Source organism: Anthonomus grandis, chromosome 1, assembly GCF_022605725.1.
Source record: "Anthonomus grandis grandis chromosome 1, icAntGran1.3, whole genome shotgun sequence".
In the NCBI taxonomy this organism is placed as follows: domain Eukaryota; kingdom Metazoa; phylum Arthropoda; class Insecta; order Coleoptera; family Curculionidae; genus Anthonomus; species Anthonomus grandis.
This window is the reverse complement of record NC_065546.1, coordinates 22239090-22245030: the sequence shown is the minus strand read 5'-3', so window position 1 is coordinate 22245030 and position 5941 is coordinate 22239090.

Genomic DNA, 5941 nt, shown 5'->3' with positions numbered 1-5941 from the left:
TTGTGTCAGTGTATCCTCATCTTTTTGAGTCTGAAAAAATATTTTAATTTTAGGTTCCAAATACCCAAGAAGAATGGATTAGGATTGCAAAAGATTTTGAAAATATCTGGAATTTCCCAAACTGCCTAGGAGCTCTGGATGAAAAACATGTCGTTATGCAAGCCCCACCTTGCAGTGGAAGGTATTATTTTAACTACAAAGGCACGCACAGCATAGTTTTAATGGCATTGGCTGATGCAAATTATAATTTATTTATGTGGATGTTGGTTGTAATGGAAGAATTTCGGATGGCGGCGTGTATAACATGTGTTCTCTGTCTACCGCTTTGGCAAATAATAATGTAAATTTGCCTCCTCCACAACAGCTGCCGGGAAAGAAAAACTTTTCACCGTTTGTTTTTGTAGCAGACGACGCATTTGCAATGAAACCAAACTTGCTTAAACCAAACCGCGTATTTAATTACCGACTCTCACGTGCAAGAAGAAAAATTGAAAATGTATTTGGTATTATAGCAAATCCTTTTCGGGTATTAAGGAAACGTATACAACTTTGCCCTGAAAAAGTAAAAAAAAATTGTTTTGTCAATATGCGTTCTTCATAACTTTTTAATAACCAGAAATTCGTCGAAAGCAAATTATGCACCGACAGGAATTTTCGATACAGAAAGCGATGGAGGTATTATAAATGGTCAGTGGCACCAGGAAGGTATTCCAAAACAAAACTTATTGCCACTTAATACCAGAAATCTCCATAATTGTTCCTAAAATGCTAAAATGGTTCGAGAAGATTTTAAAAACTACTTTATTCAAGGTGAGGTTCCTCAAGGTGAGGTTCCATGGCAGTACAAATCTAAAATGATATATAGGTTAAGGTTTTGACTACTGATTACTTTAAACACCTAATATAAAATACTTTAAATAAAATAAAATTAATTTTCGACTTTTACTTACCAGATTATCTTCTGTACAGCTTTGAACATTTGCAGCTAACATGAATTTTAAAGAATCAAAGAATTCCCATGTGCTCTTATACACTTCATTTACCCCTTGTCCACTTTTTTTCTTTTGAATTTTTTTCCACTCCTGATTCAGTTGTGTTCTTAAGTTGTGTAACTTGCGTTGAATTTCGTTTTCAGACGTTTCAAATAGTTTTGCTAATTTTTGAAAAGTACCCTGCTTTTTTACTCTGTTTTTAAAGTCTTTGCAATGTACATTCCATAATTCTGGGTATGGTTCAACATTTTCAATCAATAAATTAGTGTCGTCCCTACTCCAAACATGCCGGTCCACCATTTTTTTTAAATACACGTAAATATTTCACTACTTGCTGCAAATATTTCGGAACAGTTTCGATATTGATAATTGCAAATTAACTTGCTGAAACATGCGGTGTACACTACAAGCTCTAGCAAGTCAGCAAGTACTTGCCCGGCAAGTAAACTTTCTGCAATATTACTCTACGGTGGCTGTTTACAAGCGCTGCAAGTGACTTGTGAGAGTAACTCTAGCAAGTTTATTTGCTAGTGGACACGAGCCATAACACCCAGGAAATTTGCAACCACAACTGCGCCGAACCTGCAACCTCGCTGATACCTGATTGCACAACCTGGCTTCTACGTCATCACGCCGGCAGAGAGACTCAACTCGACTTTCGACTGGAGCGTATAGACGTAGCCGATCGAGAGTTCTAGCCGTGACACTGGTTTTGTGGCGTCAAAATTGAAGCCGAGATTTGGTGGCGCACGCCGTACATTGGAATGACTAACTGGAAATACCGCGGGACATACCGTATTTTTATTCTTTTTAAAACTCAAAGCGAGTATCAAAATAGTTTGGTAGTTTAAAATTTTAAATGCGTAATCTTACTATAAACTACAATAACAACTGCAGTAAAATATTATTTCGAATCAACGCAAAATATGTGCTCCAGCGCGGAATTTTTGCCATCGCGATGCGGTCGTCGCCTCGCATGAATTCGGCTTCTGTTGTGACGTATCGATGGAAGCGGGGATAAGTGTCCAGGCTAGAACTATCGATCGGCTACGGTATAGACCGCTTCCTGTTAATATGTATTCATTCGCACATAAAACTATCTATTTTGTTGTAAAACTTAAATTAAAATATATACAGTAAAAAACATCAAGTGTATTATTAAACATATTTTTGGACCTTCAAACCTGATTACCAGCGAGAAATCGAAGAAAATCATTGCCGTCTCCAGGCAATCCGAGCGGCCATTTTCATCAATCGAAGCGACGAACGACGGGCAAGGGCGAGAAGCGAAAACACTATCTGCCTAGTAGCGTGGGTGGTTCTCCAAAAAAAAAGTCAGTCCATTCCGATTAAGAACTATTTTATAAATTCCTATATAATCGTTGATTTTGTATAGCGTCAAGCGTTGTATTTTCTCATATACATTCAACCTTAATTATTTTGCATACTCCTTTTTTTGTATTATTTTTACAGTTGTAAAATTTTAAATTCTTAAAAACATGTCTTCTGAAGAGGAACATATTGTTGCTAATAAATTAAAAAAGCTAAAGAATACACGGAAAAACGATAAACCTCAATTAACACGATTCATATTCATTCAGGATTCACACATATTTTGAGGCTGAAATATTAAAGGAAAACCCAGATTTTAAGCAATTAGATTTTCGTCTTTCTAAAATAACACCGATTTTAAATAATTTTTTTAACATTTAATCCGAAATAGAACTGATAGAAACTTCAGTAGGTAATGATATACAAGAAAAAGAACGTACGGAGTTTGAAAACAATTACTTCTCTGTTGTTTAACGGAGTCAAACGGATTTAGAAAATCATGAACAATTTCAAACTTCTTCTGTAGTGCCTTCACACATAGAAGACGAAGTCACTCCGAACTCTGGCTTTAAGTCGCCTCAAGTAAAGCTTCCCACGATAACATTACCATCATTTGATGGAAATTTTGAGCAATGACTATTTTTTAAAGATACGTTTACCTCGAAAGAATCGCTGATTCATATAGATAATACAATACCAGAAATTAATAAGTTTCATTACTTAAAATTATCGCTGAAAGGTCAAGCATCAGACCTACTCACCTCACTCGAAATCTCCTCAAACAACTATGTTGTGGCATAATATCTATTGGTAGAACGATATGAAAACAAGCCATTATTATTTAAAAATCACATTAAATCTTTGTTTGAAATCAGACTGGCTCTAAAAGAGGGTCATAAAGAATTAAGAAATATTTTGGACGGTATAAATCGTCATCTAAGTGCCCTTAAAGTACTTGATTTACCAGTAGATTCCTAGGATGTTATAATCACTTACTTATTTTTGTTAAAACTAGATCCAGTCACCAGACGGGAGTGGGTGTCTGAGTATGCTAAGCACGACATTGTAATAAAGCAAATGTTTGCTGATTTTCTGGCTGAAAAGTGTCGAATATTAGAAACTATTAATTCTACTCCTCAACCTTCATATAATGCTAATCAACATAACACTAGTAGGGCAAATAAACAACACATTAAAACTTTATTTTCTACGCATGTTCCTTTTTGCAGTTTTTGTAATAAAAGTCATACAATTTATAATTGTAAAAATTTCATTGATCTTAACCCATATTTAAGGCTGCAAGAGGCTAAAAAGCATAAGTTTTGCATAAACTATCTTCGTGAAAATCATAAAACCGAACAATGTCGCTCTACCCCCTGCAGAAAATGTCAAGTAAAACACAATACGTTATTGCATTTTAGATTTAACCATAATGATACAAATCAAAACCGAATTCCTGAAATCTCAGAAAATAATCAAACTTGCCTATTTTCGGCTAATCTCATTTCTAATCGTGTTCTTTTATCTACGGCTTTGGTTTACATTACTGACAATCAAGGTTGGATTCATTCATGTTGAATTTTATTGGATAGTGGCAGAAAAGTCAAGCTTTATAGCGAATCATTTTGCAAAAAATTAAATCTTAATACTCATTTAATCAAAAGGCTACAACATTTTGAAACATACTAAAGTTAAACTGCAAGCTAGACAAGTGCCCTTTAATATTGGTATCAAATATTTATTATTGCCCAAAATCTCAAATCAAATACCAAGTTTCTTATTGGACATTTCGCACATTAACATTCCTCCTAATCTATAATGTACCTGGATCTATTGATATTTTGATAGGCGCAGATTACTTTTCGGATCTGTTAATGGTGGGTCAAATAAAGCTAGGCAGACATATGCCGACTCTCCAAAAAACCCAATTTGGTTGGATTGTTTCTGGCATGTCCCTTCCTCTCTATGTAGATAATAAAAGTAACTCAGTGTAAGTCATGTGTAATTTAAGCACCTTACAGGATCTTGATAATCAAATATCAAGATTTTGGGAATTCGAGGAAGTTCAAAATAATATAGCTTTTATCGCGAACCTCCGTAGGTTCTTTTCGATAAGAGGTATAAGCGTGAATATTTACTCAGATCATGGATCAAATTTCATCGACGCGAAAAATGAAATATCTAATTTTTTATTCAAAAATGAAAACGCTTTGAATTCTGAGTTTTTCCAGGAAAATATTAAATTTCATTTTATTCCTAAGCATTCTGCCCGATTCGGTGGAATATGGGAGGCAGGAGTTAAATCCCCAAAGTATCATATTAAGAGAGTGCTTAATCAGACACCTCTTACTTTTGAAGAATTCTCAACCATCCTTACTCAGATCGGGGCGTGTCTTAATTCGCGATCCCCTATACCCTTATTCCTAAGATCCTAATGATCCTCAGCTAATCACTCCTGGCCATTTTCTCATAGGCCAACGCTTAACGGAACTGCACGGACCTTCTGAAACCTGGGTATACCCAGTTCTTATCAAAGAGAATGAAGTACCTCCATTGAAGTGGAACTTGGCTTGGTGCAAGCTGTCCATCCCGGTTGCGATGGAGTTGTTCGAACCGCCACCATCAAGACTGCCTTAACTGTTATTAAGAGACCAGCGGTAAAGCTTTGTATTTTACCCAGATGCGAGTAATTGTATTGAAGCCTTTAGGTTGTCAAGGGGAGGGTATGTTCGATATTTCATATCCAAACCCAATATTCATAACACCCAGAAAATTTACAACCACAACTGCGCCAAACCGGTAACCTGATGCCTGATTGCACAACCTGGCTTCTACGTCATCACGCCAGCAGAGAGACTCAACTCGACTTTCGACTCGAGCATATAGATGCTTCCTTTTAAACTGTATTTGCACATAAAACTATTTATTTTGTTGTAAAACTTAAATTAAAATATATACATCACACATCAAGTGTATTATTAAATAATAATAACCAACTTAACCTTCAAAATAAGAGCGAAAGGGTTTTTATTTAGGGTTTATTTATGGTCTATATAGAAGTTTTATAGCACTTTAATAATGAATAACTTTAATAGTAGAAATTAGAGTATACTTTAAAAATATGTAAGCAAACATTAAAATCAGTACAATTCCTCTTTAGGACATAACTTAATTTCATTTTGTTTCTTCCTATATTGTATATTAAATAGACAGAGAGTAATTAAATGGAAATTTCCGAGAATTAATAAACCAGAAAAAAGGTAGGGTTCGAATGCTATAAAAAGGGTATGGGTAGGCGTAATTTTTAAACATAATACAGAGTAGCGTAATATTTATTATGTGCTTTCGCTAAGTACTCTTGTGGTATATTTTATAATTTACATCACAAATCGCATAAATGTGTCCTACAGAGATCAAAAGGTTTCATATTTTTGGAAATAAAAAGATCCAACGAACATTCATTAGTTTCTTTAAAAAATTCAATAGGATCCATAGGATGATACAAATTTCTTATAAAAAAATGAATTTCGGCATCACTCCTCAATAACAATAACAAATCGTTTAGAATTTGTGTGTGTTAAGTATTTCTAGTCTGATGATGACAAGAACACTTTCCG